Source organism: Heterocephalus glaber, unplaced genomic scaffold, assembly GCF_053883595.1.
Source record: "Heterocephalus glaber isolate CG9 unplaced genomic scaffold, H.glaber_assembly_v1.0 deba00001457, whole genome shotgun sequence".
NCBI lineage: Eukaryota > Metazoa > Chordata > Mammalia > Rodentia > Bathyergidae > Heterocephalus > Heterocephalus glaber.
Window position 1 is genome coordinate 17,741,636 of NW_028258305.1, and position 19,878 is coordinate 17,761,513.

Here is a 19,878-nt window from a genome sequence, read left to right on the forward strand (position 1 = left end):
ATGCTTCTTTTAAAAAAGACTTCTGTTGAAAGATTTCCATTATCTATTCTGGACAGAGAGACAGTAACCATTATAGATGTATTCAAGCAGTGAAACACCTGAGTAGATGTAGTTGTTCTTGACCTGATGCCCTGGAATCCTACATAGACACACAGCATGAGCTTATAATGAAACTCCTTCAATTAATTTGTTACAATTAGATAGAGACAGAGTATTTTATTGTATTTGTTTAGAGAAAAGAAGAGTATAATTTCTGGTAATGGAATATGTAAACTAGGCACCCTCTTTCTCATTACTAGGAAGAAGTCTCTGCACTGTTTCAACAATATGTGTTTCTACGGTAAGACAATACCATGCTCACCAGCATGCAAGCTCATTGTTCTTTGGGCACAATTCTAGCTATGTTGATTGTGGAGTGATAAGGGAGGAAATATGTTATTTTATATGAACAATTTCACACTCAGTGATAACTACTTTGAAATTAATACTATGAGCTTTATAGGCACAGAAAGTAGTGGACTTTAGAGTCAAATGGCTCTTTGTTTAGAAATAACTCTACTGCTACAAAGTGGTGCCTAGGAAAAACAGTAATTTTTTCAAGCCTGAGAATTAAATACAATTCTATATAAGAAAGAGTTATTTTGGCCCAGATAGACATTTTAATGATTACTCTTCACAATATGGTTATAATTCCCCATATTTTATCTTATAGGTATTTATATTACTACTTAATTTTTACCAAAAAAAAGTTTCTAATTTGGTGTCTTAAGGTAAAATAATTTCCTGTTTCCTGGATGAAAGTAATACTTAATGGAGATATGGATTCAAACTTAATGTTCATTATTTAATTTATTTTAATCAAGCCAAGCAACCCATGCTTGCAATGGTCAATTGTTTTTGTTTAAAAGTGAATAGCAATTCAATACTTAATTTTAAATAAGTCTAAACTTCTGTCCTCCATCCATTAGGTCTGCTTCACACATCTGAGGGGTGAGAAGGTGCAGGTAGTTATTAGGATGCAAGGTGTTGGGTTGGTTATCAGCAAGAGATCTGTTGTTGGGCCTGCAAGAAACATGAGCTATGGCCATCATCCAGCTGTACTGATACCTACCTCTCAAGCTCCTGGTTCTTGGTTTCTTGAATTTTGACAGTCTTGCGGGGAAAGTGATACAGAGTGTAGAGTTGGACGGAAGCTCTATATAAGGTTACTTAATCCCATCTTCTACAGAAATAATCACCCACGGATCAGAAACTGTATTAGCGGCTAATTCTGTCCACCAGCATTCCCACAAGTATTGTAAATATCTTGGATGTACTGACCAGATTCGTTAGAGTTTGGCGGATTCTACTACTGATTTCAAAAACATGGTTCCAAACCCAGGAAAATGTCTAGGCTATGAAATATGCAGTCCCTGTATTCTACTTTTACAGCTGTTCCATTGCCACTTATGTGACATGTTTCTCTGCTAGATAATTACTGTCTCACATCTTTTGTAAAGAAATACTATGAACACATTTTTTTGCAACACAGATAAAAGGTGTGTCTCCCACACCAATTTCATAAACACCCATCATGTTTCTAACATGTTCAAGATTATTCTGTGCAAAAAGACATAGAACTGAAAAAGCCCAATGACATCGCTCCTGTCCTGGTATTTATCACATTTTAATAATTTGGAGAAGCAGTGTAACAGTCATATGAGCCTGCAAGTAAGAGTTAAGAACTAAGGAGAAATACCAAATTTTTGTCATCAAGCCCGCTCGCTCTTAATTAAAAGGGCAATAATTTCTACTATTCCTGTCCTGAGAAGGTCACCATTTTTAGCCTAAGTGATAGTATATCTTCAAGCTATCCAATTTTTTTATTGCCTTTTGACATTAGTTTTAAAAATAGTATAAACAAGAAACATTAAAGAGCTAATTTTATGATCATACATTTGAAAGAAAGAAGTAATTGAGTATACAAAAGCGGAAAAATTTTGTCATTTGTCAACATGACATTCATGGAAGTAAAACTTATTGAATATGTTTGAAAGAAAGGAAGAGATCAAAATTTTAAAATAAAAACATCACCAAATATTTTAATGGTGGATTGGTAGCAATAGAAGGACTGAACAGTTCTTTAAAATTATGAAATAAAAAATATTTAAAATAGAGTTCACAAGTACATTAAGTATTATATGTGGTAAAGAAAAACACTTGGGACTCCTTTACTTGTAGTAGAAAGTTGATGTTCAAATTTCCCTTAAATTCTGCATATTATTTTTATGCAACTATGAAAATCATCCTCACAATATCATACTGATTCCTTGCATCAATAATTTGCAAAACTTCACCATCAAGTTCCTGTTTTAATGGCTGTAACGAATTGTTTTATGTCACAGAGTACTACATCAAATAAACTAAGAATAATTTTAAACAAAAATACTCCTTTAGAAATTTTGTTTTATTGTCAATTTTTAACAACTTATATCCACAAAAGTCCTTAGTAAAAAGTCCTTAGTAAAATATTCATTTTACACCTTAGTTACATATTTCATAATGCCTTTAATTATCTGTGAACATTCCTGCCCCAAAGAACATAATATCCTTTGTTTGTCTTTTTATTTATCTGTTTTGGACATATTTTTATTATAAATTTAAAATCATGGCAATAAAAGTAAAAAAGGATTTTATGAAAAGTTTAGAGCTATACAAAGTTATGTTAATAATTTTGTTCTTGTTGTTCTTATTGGTATTTTGTTTTTGAGGGGGTGCTGGGTATCAAGCACAGGGCTTCACATTTGCTAAGTAAACACTCCACCACTAAGCTATATCCTCTGCCTCAGTAACTTATAAATTAAAGACTAAAATCAAAATATGATCTGATCAAGGCCTTTAAAAGTATTTTCAAATCGCACCCACATGTCAAAATCTGAATTTCTGCACTTTGAATTATGTCTTAGATTATTTTCTAAGACAATGAACTACTTTTAGAGGTCGTAGACTTTTTCTCTTTACTATTCCTGTAAATTTATTACATATACTATTTATATATTATACATATATCAAGCACATGTATAAAAATATAAATGCCTAGCAGCCAAGCATAGGAAGTATAATCCAATCTAGCAAGAATCTGTTATCTCCTTTTACACAGAAATAAACCTTCCATCCACCACCCCCTCAGAGATATTGGCAAGCTGGGATGAAAGGATCTAAACATTCCTTCACCGCAGTTGAGATTGGAGAAGATGATTCTTCCGCTCGCTCCTGCCTCCAGAAGTCTTCCTTAGGACTGACTGCACAGAAACACCCACAGGGCTGAGGAGATGCCTTTCCCTCGGCTACAGCCCACCTGAACCCTCCCTCCCTCACACACTGCTGTGCTAGTCGCTGGGTCATCTGAGTCCTAATAAAGGAGACAGATGGTCTGGAAGCCTTGGCCCACTTCTTGTCCTTGGGAGCTGTTTCTTTCCTTATTCAAAGGCAGGGAAAGTCCTGTGCTTGCATCCTGAGATCTTCCACTTGACCTCTCGACTGTCTGGGTGAGAACGTTAGATAATGTCACGTTACAATGCTTCGGTAGGGAAAAAAAAAAAAAAAGGTCTACATCTCATTGTTCTTGTTACCTTGTGCTTATTTTGGCTTAATGACTCAAGAAATCAAATGAGCTGGTTTATATTAAACACATCAGATCTCTGTTTTCTGTACTTACCAGCTAAACTCAGTTTTCTTGAGAGGATGTGATCCTAAGATAGTCTATGTTCTTCCTGAAAAATTCTGGTATTTCTCTAAATACACACTGAGGTGTTGATTTTGGAGATTATGTGAGTTCAGTAATGAAAACTGAGATGTCTGTAGTTCCGTGGCATAATTATGGATATAAATAACAGACCTCTCCATCAACACAAGTCTATTATTTGTTATAGAAACTTTTTGCAAAGAAGATAAAGCTGTAAAATAATAAATAATTTCTTTATTAGTGTCAGGAACTCCTGAAATACCACTTATCCAAAAAATATACTATTAAACCAGTTTTCTTCCTAGGAGATTAAGTTGTTTATTATGTAAAGAGGCTTTTTGGGGACACTGGGTTACTCAACTCAAACAGCTGTTTATTCAACAAGACCAAATCCTCATAGTGTCCATCAATAATAAATCAACTATTTATTATAGCACTGACTTTGGCCAAGCCATTACATTCACATAAAGAAAGATACACAGTACCTTAAAGTACTCCAAGTCAAAACGCTAAACTCTATATTTAGCCACCCTGACCTCCCTTCAGAGAAGCCCCTAAGGCCCTGTCAATGTGGAGTTCTCCCTTACTACAGTATTAAGCTGCACTTTGCTTGACCACAGATTGTCCTAACATTTTATGAGGATTAATCAATAAATATTTTTTGCTGGTCACTTAATCAAATATTAAGCTCATCATAAACAATGACATTCAGGTGACTTTTGGCATTCTAAAATTTGAATCCAAACTTTGAAGAAAGGGGAAAAAGCAGTGATAACCCTATAAGACAAGACCATACTCCAGCCTAAATCTCCCGTATGTGTCCATGGTTCTGTCTTGCTCTGAAGAGCAAATGAAAAGAAACTATGGGAATTTGAGCAACATTTCATAAGGGTGTTTTTCTAAATGTTATAGTCTATGGAGCTTTGGTGACACAGAATAAATTTTGCAGAATGTAAACAACAAAGCTTTCCTGTTTCCCTTTGGTGTTAAAGGAGAGCTTGCCAACAGAAGTAAAAAGACTCCTGAAAACCCTTTCGTGACATCACATGTGGTCTGTATGAACAGTGTTCACCCATTTAATTAGCAGATCAGATCAGCACACTAAACTTTCCTATTAGATTTTGAATATTTTTTAAAAATACATAGTTTAACATTTTGCTAGTTTATTATTAATTTGGATCAGCCTGTGATTCTTTACATACACTGAATTCCAAATGTCAAAATATATCAATTTCTCCCTTAATATCTTGGTTCTTGAATATTTTATTTCTTGTATTCTTCTGGAGGTTCATTTCTCCCTGAATAATAAAGATGTGTTTTTGTTCAGTGTGTGTGTGTGTGTGTGTGTGTGTGTGTGTGTGTGTGTTCTCCCTAATGGGATACAATTCTGTTTTCCAAATTTAAAAATCTGTTTCAGAGATGCTTTTGTGAATGATAAGAAGTAGATTTCTTGTTTGTTTGTTTTATTTTAGTGTTTACATTTTCCCTTATGTTAGGTAAAACAGTTTCATGATCAGTCTTGTCTTTAAAAACAACTCTATTTCATCTTTCTTTGTGAGTATTTTTCCTTGCCAAAAAATTAAATTATTTTTATTTCTCTGGAAGAGTAAAGTAATCTGAAGGTGGAGACAAGCAAAATTACCATGGTTTAATTCTTTAATAAGTTGTTAGAAATATTTGGACTTATTAGTGAGCTATATATTGATCAGTTTACATGACTAGTGTGTTTTGTTATTTTGCCAGAATAATATTGTGGTCTCAAAATCTGTTGCTAAGAATTCACAGTTTTTACCATCTGCTCTGTCTGCTGCTTATAAAAACATAATCAAGTCTGTTTGTTCGTGTGTGTGTTTCTGAGCATGCACATGCCCCTGTGACTGGATATATGTATGCCTGAATGTGTTTAATTCTTGAATGGGAGAGGAAGATGAAGTCATTCTAAATTGTGTAAGTCAATACCAAACATATGGAAGGAAGAAGCTTGATATCATTTTCATATATATCCAGTACCATTTTACTGAACATGTTATAAAATGATATTCAGAGCAAGAAGATCAAGTGTTGGAATACCAAATCTTCATTTGATAATTAAATCTTGAAACTTTATTTCAAGTATATAGTAGGACTGGGGATTTAGCTCAGTGGTTCTGCCGCTTGCCTTGCAAGTAGAAGGACCTGAGTTCGATGCCTGGTACCAGAAAAAAATAAAAGTATGTAATAGTATGTTCTTTTTTGGTCACCCTTAATAAAATGTACATAAACAATCCCCACTATTTCTAGCAATACTTAAAGTTTAATGTAGTCTTCCCATACCCATCACGTTGGGCTCCACCCTCTTGCTAAGCTCAGTTTCATACTATATCCTGGTATTTTGTCCTTCCTGTGACAAATTTGCAGATACATTTTTGCTCTCTATATTTAATTATCTAGTTAACAGATCTTGCTTTTATATGATACTGAAAAGTTATCAGTGCTGACATTTTTGTTAAATTAAACAATCTTTAAATATTAAACCAGTAGTTTTAACTCTATAATTTTTCATGTAGAATTTTCTCTATACATTAAAATATTGATTCTTGCTATTACATTGAAACAGAATCTGAGGAAACATTAAAAAAACTAACATGGTTAGATAAATGTACAGTTGTCCATAAATTCTCTTTGTTGCATTTTAACTGATGATGTATTAATGAACAATGATAATAATTTCATGTTTCTTTTATCCAAACATGGCAGTGACGGTATTCATTATGCCTATGGATTATTTAGTGCTCATATTAACCTTTATTTTATTGAAAACTTTTGTTCCATTTTGTGAAGAAGAAATTGGAAAGAGAACTAATAAGCATTTATGATTTCAAATCCTCATATGTCACAGGTACATAGTGTGCTTCACATACCTTAAATGTACTAGAGGACTGAAATATACAACAGTTGCTTTTGTTCTTGTTTTACAAAAAAAGAGACAAATTTACAAAGATAAATGTCCACATGTCAAAAAGCTAGCTTTTAGAACCAGAATTTGAGCTAAATTCTCTATATTCTGTAATTAATCTTCTTTCCGTTAGAAATGTATTCCTTTATATTGCTTTCCATGGTATTTTCTACTTTAGGAAGAATGTTTAACAAATTAATATGTCTGGTTTTTTTCTGAATATCTAAATGAAAAATAACCTTCCAACCTTGGGCAGGAAGAAGTTGATGCACTGTAATTATTTGTTGTTAAATTTTGACCAGAACATTATAAGATCCCCACTTAAATTCCTAACTCTTGGCCTGCTCCAAAATAGAACTTCTATTCATTGGATATGATTGAGATCAGTAAGACAGATGTGTATATAGTTTGGGACCTGCAATTTAATGACCACATGATGGCCATGTAGGTAACTGGGCAGGTCACAGTAGTCACACATAATGCAGCAAATGAAGCCCTTGTGCTGGGAAGTTCACAGTCTCCTCAGTCCTTCACTGGAGGCTCATTTTACCTTGAAGCATATTCTAACAGAGAACAAAGAAATTAATTTTAATAAGAACAGACAAGAAAAAGAAACTTTACCCAAGAAAGAATTTCTGAGAAAATTTGTGGGATTGGAATAAAGAGATGCCACTAGGTGACAAAAATGTTTTTGGATCATATTTCTTTGATCCAAAGAAAGATCTCTAAATTGAGCTGCCCAAGGAAAGAATTAAGTGGAGAAATCAGTAGTTGGTAAGAAATTATAAGAAACTTTCTGTAATGAAAATGGCAAGCATTCATATATTATGTGTTTTACACCAGTCAATTTGTTCCAAATATGTCAGGCCATCTTGGGTTACTACCTGATGGTTTTTAGAGAAAATTTAAGGAGCCGATCAGAAAATTATTTTCGTCTGGCAGCTACTCAGCAATTGCTGTAGAGAACGTGGCCCTTTCTCTAACTTCAAGTGTCTGAGGCAGCTGGGGGTAGCTGAGAGTTTCTAATTGGCCTTGATTGTGAACTATGCTTTAGAATCTGCCAGTTAGCTAGCTCTGTAGCCTTCCTGTCAACTCTGAAGATAACTTTGGAAATTATACTGATAAGGACTAACTTCTCACTGGTTATCACAATGATTTGGAGGAAATGGGGAACTTCTGCAAAGGAAGAGAAGCCTGCTAAAGCCTCACCTTATTGAAAGATGAATCAAGTATTTGAAATTGTGTCTCAGAGCCAAACTAGGGTTAAAGAGATTCTGCGAGTTCCATATACAATTAAAATAGTTTCTCATAATCAAATCTGTTATGATGACAATTACATTATACCCCTCACCTGTCTTTTAACCCATTTTTTTCTTCTAAGCTATATGAGACTATTTTGAAAAGGTGGAAAATGATAAAAAGATTTTCTGGGTCTCTTGGCAAATGACTTTCCCTCCTTTGACTCAACTGTTTTCTTGTGGGCTGAGGGAAATAGAACCAATGGCACCTAAGCTTTTTCCAGTTATAAAAGTTCTATAGTTTTATGATTCTATAGGTTGCAAAAAAATTAAATCATTATATGCATTTTTATTTGAACTAGCACGAGGATATGGACAAATTAGCACCATTTATTTATTTGTTTGTTTTCCTTAATTGTCATCAACTAAGTAAAAACACAATAGCTATATTTTTGGAATTGAATTGAATGTCATTTTCTTAGAAAGTAACTTTAATTGGAAATCTGTTGCATTCATTGAAGCCTGGGCTAAGAGCCAGAGAACTGGCAAATATCTTCACATTATCTTTTCAATCTCTGTCTCTCTCTCTCTCTCTCTCTCTCTCTCTCTCTCTCTCTCACACACACACACACACGCACACGCACACGCACACACACATGCACATCCACACTCCTTGAAGTTCTCCAGGGTTCATTGACCCCAGGTATTGTTCAAATCCCCCGATTATGCCATGATGGTCAGACTTGCCCACCCCAAAATATTTTTTTATTCAAGAAACCCTTGCTTCATTCTCTTCCCTCAGTCAAAATAGATTTACTCCACAACTAAATCTTATCCAGTTAGTCAATTGTATGCAATTAGTGATAAACCTTAAATCCCCTGTATATATTTAATTTTAGAAAGAAAGCATATTAACCCCAGTAAATCTGTTATTGGTGATAATTCTGTTGTATAACGAGATAAATTGACAAATGTGTGGTTCACGGTAAAACTTAGAGGCAGTCTGGGCATATAGGTTTTGGCCAGCTGCACTGACATGACCCTCCTCCCAGCTCACTTCCACTTCTGTCTCTTCCCACAATAGTGAATCCACAGAATCAAAAAGCGCCACTATGAACAGTCTCACTATGCATTTCCAATTTGAGGTAAGAGTTGCTGTGTTTGAATGACATCACCTGGGTTAGAATAGGTTTTTAAGTATTTATTTTCATCAGTTGTTTTTGTAAATGTGAAGAATCTCTGTATTTATGAGAATCCTTATGCAACAAATATTATCATAAAGGAGAGATACTTCTAAATGTTTTATCGTACTCCAATGCCATGAATTTTTAAATTATGTCATGGTTTTGTAAAATAGTGCTATCAGGATAAAAGATTGATCATGTGAATATAAAACCATTACTAGTCAGTGAAATAAAACCAAATAATACTGAAATACAGAAATGAAAATGTAAGCAAAATCTACTTTAAAATATAGCAGTACAAATAAAACTAAGCATTAGACACATACAATTTAAACTATTAAACTTTCAAATAAAATGAAATGAGATTTTAAATACACAAAGGATGACATATGGAACATTTAAAGTGCTAAAGGAAAAATGAAGCACTCTATATTGGTGCTGCTTTACTGGACACAAACCAAAACACTGTATTTCTGCCTAACTTATTTTAAAACTATACAGATTCCAGATGACTCAAGGGATGAGTCAGGGGTGATCCCAGAGTCCAAAAATGAGTCAAAATTTTGTCAAGGCATAGTATATGTCATCAAGATGAAAATAAAACTATAAGTAATTGTCCTACATTCTACTAGTTCTCTTTATAAAAGAGTGCTTTAGTATTGGACAGACATACTAAAAATGTAAGCAGTATGGTGAACTAGACAGATCACTCAATTTCAGATATTGAACACTGTTTTCAAGTTACCATATCTCCACTAAAGATCTAAGTATAAATTTTCTTAAACATTTTACTTCCCTTTTTTCCCATCTGTAAAAAAAGAAAATAGGTCTAGTTTATGTGTAAAATTCCTCCTACTGAAACATATTACTGATAACAACATCACTTTAATATGACTCAGAGGCACATGTTGTTTGATAGTAGATATCCACATTAAGTCATTGGAACACACTCCAAACTGGGAAAGATGATTCAGAGTTTAATCCCAGAGCTTTAATCTCTATTACTCATTTTCTGTAGATGGCTTTTTTTTCCTTTCTTTTCTTTCTTTTTTTTTTTTTTTTTTTTTTTGAGACAGGGTCTTGTTCTGAAATTCAGCTTGGCCTAGAACTCCCTATGTGCCTAGGTTGACCTCAAATATGTGCTTCTCCTGCCGCATTTGAGTCACTTTCAGAAATCAAACTGTGATTAGTACATTAAAACGCATTAGAAATATTCTTAATAATCCCAACTCTCAAAATCGTATTATACATATTTGGGAAGCTCATTAGAAATTTTAGATTAATTCTTGAATCTCAGTCCTCCTAGAGATTCTGATTTGTTAGGTTTTTAGAGATGTCAAGATAGTTGAAATAATTCTCAGTCAGATCCAGATGGTAAGTATGTGGAGAAGATTTTGACAAACAGTATTCCAAATCACTTGCTAGGTCAGCACCTCTATAAATTCAAAGGGGGATAGCAGTGAATGATCATGGAACTACCACTTACATTAAATTTCATTTTAATGTCTGGCTGAATATCAATCTTTCTTTCTGCTCAATCTGAACATATTCATGCTGTGTGATAAATCCAGTGAATGAAAAAGATAGCCCCCATATATGAACTTGTATTTTCATTACCTAATATTTATATTTCATTACCTAATAAGAAACCTTTTTTTTTAGTTATTTGAGATGGGCTCTCACTTTGTAGTACAAGCTAGCCTTGAGCATACTATATAGCCCAGGCTGACTTGAAATCACAGAAATCCTCCTGCGTCAGCCTCCCGAATTCTGGGATTATAGTGGTGTACCACCACCCCTGGCTCTTAGAAATAATTTTTGAATTTATAAACATCTAATTTTATCTCACCCACTTTCTGAAACCTCTGTATATTAGGCAAAAACTTTTTTAAAAAAATAACATGCAAGGGGAAAAAAAAGGTGTCTGGAAGTGACCTTAGCTGTAAGACAAGGGATATAAAAATGAGCCAAGAGAATATCTTGAGATTTCTTTGAATTCAGGACTGTTGAGCTCTCTTGGATTTGCATGGAAGCATTCATTCATGGCAGGTGCAGGGAAACATAAAGGGTTGCCCTAGAAAGAGACTTTTGGAGACAAAGCAGTCCAAGCTACTAGAGGAAGTAGAACTTCTCAAAAGTTATTCTATGGTACATTCTAGTAATGGGAAACACAGTATGTGATTCGTGTGGTACAATTCTAAATTGAATTATGATGTTTTTCTCCCCTTTATGCAAATACACTTTTACTGTTACTTAATGAAACATTCATCTAGGTGCTACTGAGGAGAGATTTGAAAATTAAATTAAATCTCTAAAGTAGTGGTCTTACAATAGAGCAATTATACTAGATGACCCAGATATATCAAGTGACCTCATAAAAGGCAAGTATAAAGTGATGACATTGAAGATGAAGTGGCCATGTGGCAAAACACGTAGGTGGGAGCAAGCCCTGAAAGCATCCTTGACTGATCGTCAACAGGAAAGTGGGACTTCAATATTATAATTGAAGGGAATTAAATTCTAATGTGTTAGGTAGCATTCCTGTCCTGAGATACAATACCTGACACCCAAATGAGGAAAGGCCAAATTTCACTTTCATTTTCAAGGTATTCAGTCCATAGTTAGGAAGAAACTTCATAATGGAAAAGCATGGTAGAGCAAAAATGCTCAGTTTGTGGCAGGCAGGAAGCAGGACAAGGGAATAGTGCCAGAGAAGAAGGGACAGAAGACCAAGTGTAGTACCTAAGGTCAAACCTCCATCACATACCAAGACACACCTGGAAGTGTGCTCCACCAGTCCCCTGGGCAACTTGCAAGTTAATCAAGTTGACACAATCAAGCTTAAAGACCATATTATACCTTTTGTCAACTTGACACTCAAACAAATCTCCTTAAGCCATATTTTATTCACAAATAAATACAAATTCATATTTCCACCTAAAATAGTACAACTACCTTGCATACTATTGAAAACACAATGATTCCTTCCCTCAAATTCTCAACAACTCCAGGATTTTTCAAAAGTCTAAGTCCAAGTCTCTGCAGAGACTCAAGGCAAACTCTTATCTATGAAATTCAGTAAAAATTAAAATACAGTTACATAATCCCAAGACATAATGGCCCAGGATAAACATTCCAATTCCAAAAGGGAGTAAAAGAAGGATAGAAAAGAATCAGATCAATAAAAGAGTGAAATCCAGTAGGGCAAAAAAATCCTATAGTTCTGGGCTGGGGATTTAGCTCAGTGTCTTTGCCACCTGCCTCACAAGTGCAAGGTCCAAGTTTGATCCCTGGTACCAAAAATAAAAAATAAAAATAAATAAATAAATAAATAAATAAATAAATAAATAAATATCCTATAGTTCCATACTTGGCACATGGGATACATGTTGGTAAAATGTGAGTTCCAAAAGAGTTGGGATGCCTGTCCCTATAGCCTTGCCAGTTGCATCCCACATGACCTCTTTATTGGACTGGTTCCACTCATGAACTGCAGCTATCCTTGGCAGACATTTGACATCCCTGGCATTTCCAACTTCCTGGAGTATCCACTGTACCTTTGGCTTCATTCCTACAGCTTCTCACACTGCTAATTGAGTAATCCTTGCCTAGCTCCCTGGCCTTCCTTTGAAATCTGGGTGAAGTCTCTCTGACCCCAAAATGTTTGCATTCTGTGTGCCAGCAAAACTATCACCATGTGGATGATGCCAAAGTCTGCTATAACAGAAGCAGTGGTCAAGCCCCCTTGGAGCATGGCTAGAGCAGACTTTGCATTATTGAATAGCTGAGGACAGATAAAATAATCCTAGGGCCTCTGGAGGCCCTTCTCAAGCAGATGTACAGAATCTGTCTTCTCAAATGAAAGGATTACATTTTTACATCCTTAAGCCTATTATTGGTGAGATCTTACTGATTTCTAAAATGCCACGAAGACATCTTTATTCATATCCCTGTAAAAAGTCCTTGGTTTCTTTTTAGTGAAATTAATTTCTTCAGCATCCATACCTTTAGTTTCAACTCTACACATTTTCTTCTGAATGAAAACATTAAGTTTTTCAAATTTTTTATTCTGATTTTTGCTCCAAATTCTCACTATAAATCTGGCTGAAAGCAGCCAGTAATAGTCATGCCACAGTCTGAATTTTCTTTCTCTAGATTAATTAATCCACTGCACTTAATCAAAGTCCCAGGAGATGGCCAAATCAGAGAGAAATATTTCATGAGAGTGCAATACACACAACCTCTAGTCCAATTGCCAATGAAGTCCTCATACCTAACTGAAGCCTCCTCACTTGGCCTTTACTGTCTGTTCTTCTGAGCTTTGACCCATCAGGCTCTTCTTATATCATTCTAGAGCTCTCCAGCCAGTATCTCCAAAACTTTCCTAAGTCTTCCTGCAAATCAGTACCAAAGGCTTCTAAACCACAAGATACAATCACAGTCACAACAGCAACTCTACATCTCTAGTGCCAATTTTCTGTAATAGTCAAATTTCTCACCACAGAGACACAAAACCAAAGATCCACAATTTAAAGGTATAGAAGTTTACTTTAGTTCCCCTTCTCAAGTATTCAGTCCATGGTCAGCTGACTCCAAGGTGGAAACATCACGGTGAGAGGGCAGGGCAGAGCAAAGATGCTCAATTCATGGCCACCAGGAAGCAGAGCAGAGGAACAGCACCAGAGTGGAAGGAGTGTGGGACTAGATACAGAACTCAAGGCCACAAATCCATAGCCCATCCAGACACACCCAGAATTGTACTTCACTAATCCCGTGGGCAGTTCATAAGCCAATCAAGTGACACAATCCTGCTTAATTCTCACCTCTACCAAAATTGAATCAGTTTAATAATAGACTACTCACTGGCTAAGAATATTATAAGTATTAAACACTTTGGTAGACAAAATACAACTAGAAAATTACCTTGCCCATAATAAATGCTTGTGAAAGCATTTGCATAAACATAGCATGTACAAAATAAACATTCATTAAGTGCAGTCCTGCTTCCAACATTCTCACCATGTATTTGGAAGAATGTATAGCTCCAATCATTGCATTGGCCAAGAACAATGCTCTTCGGTCAGTGTAAGTCACCCTGGTGCTTTGAGCCTACCACATCAGGTATACAGCCCTATAGAGTATTGACCAAAAAATGTGAAATTCTTTCATAAATAATACAGACAAATAAAATCTGACAATCAGTAGATCAAAAGCACTCTTCCCAGCATTGTCATATATGATATTCTATGTCTTAAATTCCCTCCAACCCAACATCCAGCCCTCTGCATTGCTAACATCTATTGACTATTTGTGACTCAGCTTAAATGTCACCTCTAGAAAGCCTTTGCTAATCACTCAGCCAACATATTAGGATGCCCCTCCACTGTATTCCTGTAACAAGATGAATTTACCTCCATCAGAACCTAAACTGCATATTACATTTATTAATTATCAGTCTATATCAACAAACAAGAACTTCTTGAGCTGATTAAACTAGCTTGTCCTTTCCTTACCAGAAAAGGGTCAGGCACATAGTAGATTTTTAATAAAGTTTTGTTGAATGACGGGGCCACTAAATACGTGAATGAACAAATAAATATATTAAAATGATCTATACATCCCCAGTTTTTCTACAAGTCTTGACATCTTCAGCACCTCAGACTTCCATTTAATTAAAGCAAATCTTTCTACTATTGTTTTCCCCTAAGTAGCTGGCATGCTGTTTTACTCTTCTAATCTTTGTAAGATTTCAGAAATATTTAAATACACTAAAGATAGAGAAAACTTCAGGAGAATTTGGTGGAGAATTGAACTTTATGGTGTTGGTCAAATGAAGACCATCCCTGGTATAAAATGGATTGAGCAACAGCAACAAATGTTTGAAGGTGAGAGAAAAAGAAAACAAACACAAGGACCCACCCTAGGCTCATCTTCAGAAGCACATTTCCTTTCTTTTCTGCATTTTAAGTAATAAAACCTTCATTTATTCTTCTGTGTTTTAGTCCCTCGAGAAGGCCATGACCTTTCCTGTTGAGGAGCTGAATAAATACTGAACAGTTCCATGTCTAAAAGTTGTCCAACAATTTATCCTTTTTGTTTGTTTATGTTGACTATTATTTCTGACTTTCTGATTTCTAATTAAAAACAAAAGATACATAATTTTAGAACTAGAAACAGTGATTAACTATACATGAACATAATATAAATTAGAAAAAATGAAGGTGCAAAATAATGAAAGTTTTTCCTGATATCTCATGATAAAATCAGATTGTTCACATTTAGACACTATTCTGACACTATTGTTCACATATAGCCACAGAACAAACAATTCCTGTGAAGTACTAGCATGAAAGAGATGTTTGCTTTTGCTGCATTTAATTCTGTTTATAGAATACCAATAGCTCTTCTACTTAAATGTCACAGAATTAGGCATATTGTTCATTAAGAGAACCTACCTGCCCACTATGAAAATCACCACTCTTGTGTACAGATATTTTTCCAGATTTCTGGAAGGAACCTGAGTCCATATCACTTACTGAAGAAGGAAGAGGAGATATTTTTGGAGTTCTAGTGGAGTATTCAAGCATCAGGATTGTTACAGTTTGAATTTTGTTCACAGGGTCTGGGTGGCTTCCCTTTGCCCACAAACTGCCTGTGAAATATAATGCTGTGATACTCCACCAGCTTCCTTTTTATTAATTTTTTTCTGACATGAGGTGTCAGATCCCTGTTTACTAAACATTACAGGTTTTTTGTATATACTTTTTTCTATTGTTCTTCATTATACTAATTCTGATGATATAGAATATACTGTCATTAGTAGGTAGGAAATAGTTACCCTGCTTATTTTATCCTGTAGGTAAAGCTAGAGATCCAAGTATCTTTGCAATAAACTAGAAAATCACCAGCATCCAATCGTAACATTTCTTGAATTCTGAATTTCCAATCTCCTGACTTCTAAAAGATCTATGAGTACATTTCATACATCTAATTAACTTTATTATAGAACCCAACATTGTCATGATTTTCAGGATTTGAATTCCCCAGGTTATCTTGACTTCATGTTTCTTTTGGTTCTAAATCTTTGCCATTGGAGAAAAAAATGGCAATAAAAATTAAATTAAAAAATAGGTCTTTTGTTACTGGAAGGTTTAAAAAGGATTAAAAGGTTTTTATTGGAAGCTCTCTCTATTCATTAGCTGCATTAGGGGAAGACACTAAAAAATCAATGTTTGACTTTTACTTTAACCTTAAAATGTCATTAAATTCCACACATGAAAAGGTTGATGCAAACACCCTTTTTACTTAATTGACAACACTTCCATTCTCTGTAGCATTTTGTAAAAGAAAGGAAGCCTGTGTGAAAGGTGCAAGAAAGGTCAAAATACAACTTGAAATATTTATTGTTTAGATGGGAGGTCTTTATGAGTGCAGCCAGATTTAATAATTAATTTTTCCACTTTCGTTTGAAAATCACCATTATTTTTGCAGACACTGGAATGAATACATTTCTAGACCAAGCTGCATAATTCATATTTGGCCACTAATACGCTGTCCCACCATTGATAGTCCCCCGGTAACATTTTACCTGTCCTTACCATGATGCTAAGTAGAAAGATATGATACTTTTTGTCTTGTTTCAGTTCTAAATATGTTTCCTAATCACAATCATTCACTATAGTTATACTAAGGCAGACAACTAAATAATGCAGAAGAGAAAGTTGGCTTGTGGGCAGAGTATTGACTAAAATTAGTAGTATTTCCATACTTAGTGAAGGGTACAATTTAATCCTTACAGCTGTGAAAAAATAAATCCAACTTTTAGAGGTGTCTACTAAAAGAGAATCTAGTACTCCACTTCATATTTATGACATGTGACTGCTGCTAAGCAAATAGCCATTAAGTTCAAGCTTTGTCTTTGTGTCACTGGTGTCTTAGACAATTGGTAAATTTTGATGGGGGCATTTTTTAAAAATCTAACTCAAAAGGGTTTGCTGGCAACATATTGCAAGGACACATTTATATTCTAAAAATACATTTCTCTATTTCTGTTAGACTGTCAGAAGATAGACTATGATACTGAGTTCCCTTTTAGACATACTAAAAGCTAAATTTTGCCATTTACCAAATCTACAAATATCCTGTGGAATTGTAGTTGGCATTTGTAGCAGCAGCTTCCTGCTTGCCAAATTCGTGCACATGTAAGACATTTTACACCATGTAAGAATCCATAGATAAGAGAAAACAGATTTCTCCAGTCTGCAATGCTCTCTGACAGTAGAGAAAGCTTGAAAGGAAAGATGAGGGGAAAATCATGAGGTTTGCAATTAGACATTTATGATATCAAAAGTCAACTCTATGGTTTCCTATTCTGTAATCCTGCCAAGTTATTTAGTCTTTCTTAACTTGCATTTTCTCACCTATAGAAAGGTGCCCTCCTGAGAGATGATAAGGATTATAAGAAATAATTTTATGAGTATGTATTACAAAGTATAATATGCCAAACAAAACCCCAACCAGTAAATAGTATATACTCAGTAACTGGTGAGTTTTGTGCATTCTGTAATAATCACAGTAATATCGCAAAGTTTGTTACATTAAAAAGTTATGTCATTAGACAAATGGATGCAAATAAATTTTAATAATACAGTAGGAAAAAGGATTACAAGAACTCTTAAGAATTCTGGCATGGACATTATAAAAATAACATCTGTAGAGAGCTTCTGAAATTTGGTGAAGGATAACTAAAAAGTAGGAAAATAAATTCTGATCATATTTTAAATTTGCTTATTATAACAGCAACAGTACTTAAAGCAAAAATATAAAATAAGGACTTGTTTTTCCGTAGTTTACAGTAAAAGAATCTCTCTGCAGAGTGTTTTCATAGAAAATATGGGCTGTGGAGTGGTTTTGCATTGTAAAAGTTTGGAGAAAGATGGCTGTGGGATCTGGGAGAGATAATTTGTAAGGCTGAATTCTGGTCATCATCACAGGAGAAGAATAGTAACGTGACAGGTCTGAGGCGTCTGAGAGCCCTTACTGGAGATACGCCCTCTGCTTGCTTTTTGTAATGTTTCTAGATGATGCTTGAACCTGCAAAGTCAACCCATAGTTCAATTCTAACCCTCCCTTTTCCTCTGAAAATACACATTGTGAAAATGGGTTATTAATCTGTGTATTCCACACTTTTAGAGCCTTCTTTCACACAGCTCACTTATTAGGAATGGAATTACTGTGGCCAACTCAATATCTGGCTATGTTAGAGACTTTTGAAACATCACCTTCTGACTCAGTTAATCAGAATAAATTCCTTTAATACACTAGAGATATAGAAAGCTAATTGTGATAGGAAACAGAAAGAAGAAAGGAGAAACAAAGAAAAAAAATCTTATTGACAGTCGGGAGTTGTCAAATATACCATAGAATTTGAACAAAACAAAAGAGGATAAAGTTTCATAGGTACCATGTTATATTATTAGAAATCAGTTAAATATATAAAAGATAAGTAATCACCACATGTCTTTCACTCTCCAATGCCAGATATTCTGCCATTCTAGCCTGACTGTTCCATTTTTGGCTAATTTGGCAGTTTTAGTTAAACTGGAATTTGTTTACTATATTTTCTTCCTATTAAAATATTAAATCAATTCATTTATTTTTTAGAATAGGAAAACAAAAACAAGTATAGGAAAAAAGAAGTTTTCCATATTCCATTGCTAAGTGACTGTAGCAACTATTCATACAAACAAAAATAGCTTAAGAGATGAATCAACTAATTTCAACGAATATTTTTAGAAAGAAAAATAAATCAGATATGGTGGCACATGCCTACAATCCCACCTCCCTGTGGGGCTGACACAGGGGGATGGCAAGTTTGAGGCTAGCCTGAGTAACTCAGGGAGACCCGAACTCAAAGTGAAAACCAAAAAGGACTGGGAATATAGCTCAGTGATAGAGTGCTTGGGTAGCATGAGTGAGGCCCTGGATTTAATACCTAGCTCCTTAAAATGGAAAAAAAAAAAAAAAAGAGGAAAGAGAGGTGGAAATACAGGGAATGTATACAATCACTAAGTGAAGCTATTGAAGAATTTTGGTTTCTGAGTGGGATGATGGAATTGTAGACACAGTTTATAGCTAGAGTCTGTCTATGCCTCGAAAGAACATATTGAATTGTATCGATGAACAGATAAGGTGTTTGGATTGTGCCTAGAAATAATCCAGTGGCAGATTAAAGAGGAAAATATATAGAAGAGGTAATGCTAGAAATGAATTAATGATTATGAAACTCAAATAGTGTTTCTCAATATCAGTTTGCTGCTAGAAAGAGTTCTAATGTTTCCACTACCATGAGCTGTATCCACTTCAGAAAGCAAAGCCCCGCTTCCACGCAGTGTTTCATATTCTTTCATATTTGGTTAAGAATTTGATGCATTCATTATTAATCCTCACTGGGGCATCATAGTCACCAATGAAGCAAGTACAAAGTTTGAGAGTTTAGATTTAGGATGGAGAAATAACAGATCAGGAACAAAAGAATAACTTTGCCAAATCTTTATTGTAATGGAAAATACGGATTAGGCTGGGGCAAGGAGTGGCCACATCCCCATGATATTTGAGTCTAGGATTTAAAGCAGTGACATTCAGGGCCTTCAACATATATTTATAAAAGTTGATAGTTGCATGGCCCTGTTAGTTTGCAATCATGTATTTTACAATTAGTAGTTTATAAGGCCAATGGGACAATTCTATAGTTGCAAATTTTATTTTCCAGGACATCCTCTTTCTGTATTTAACAAT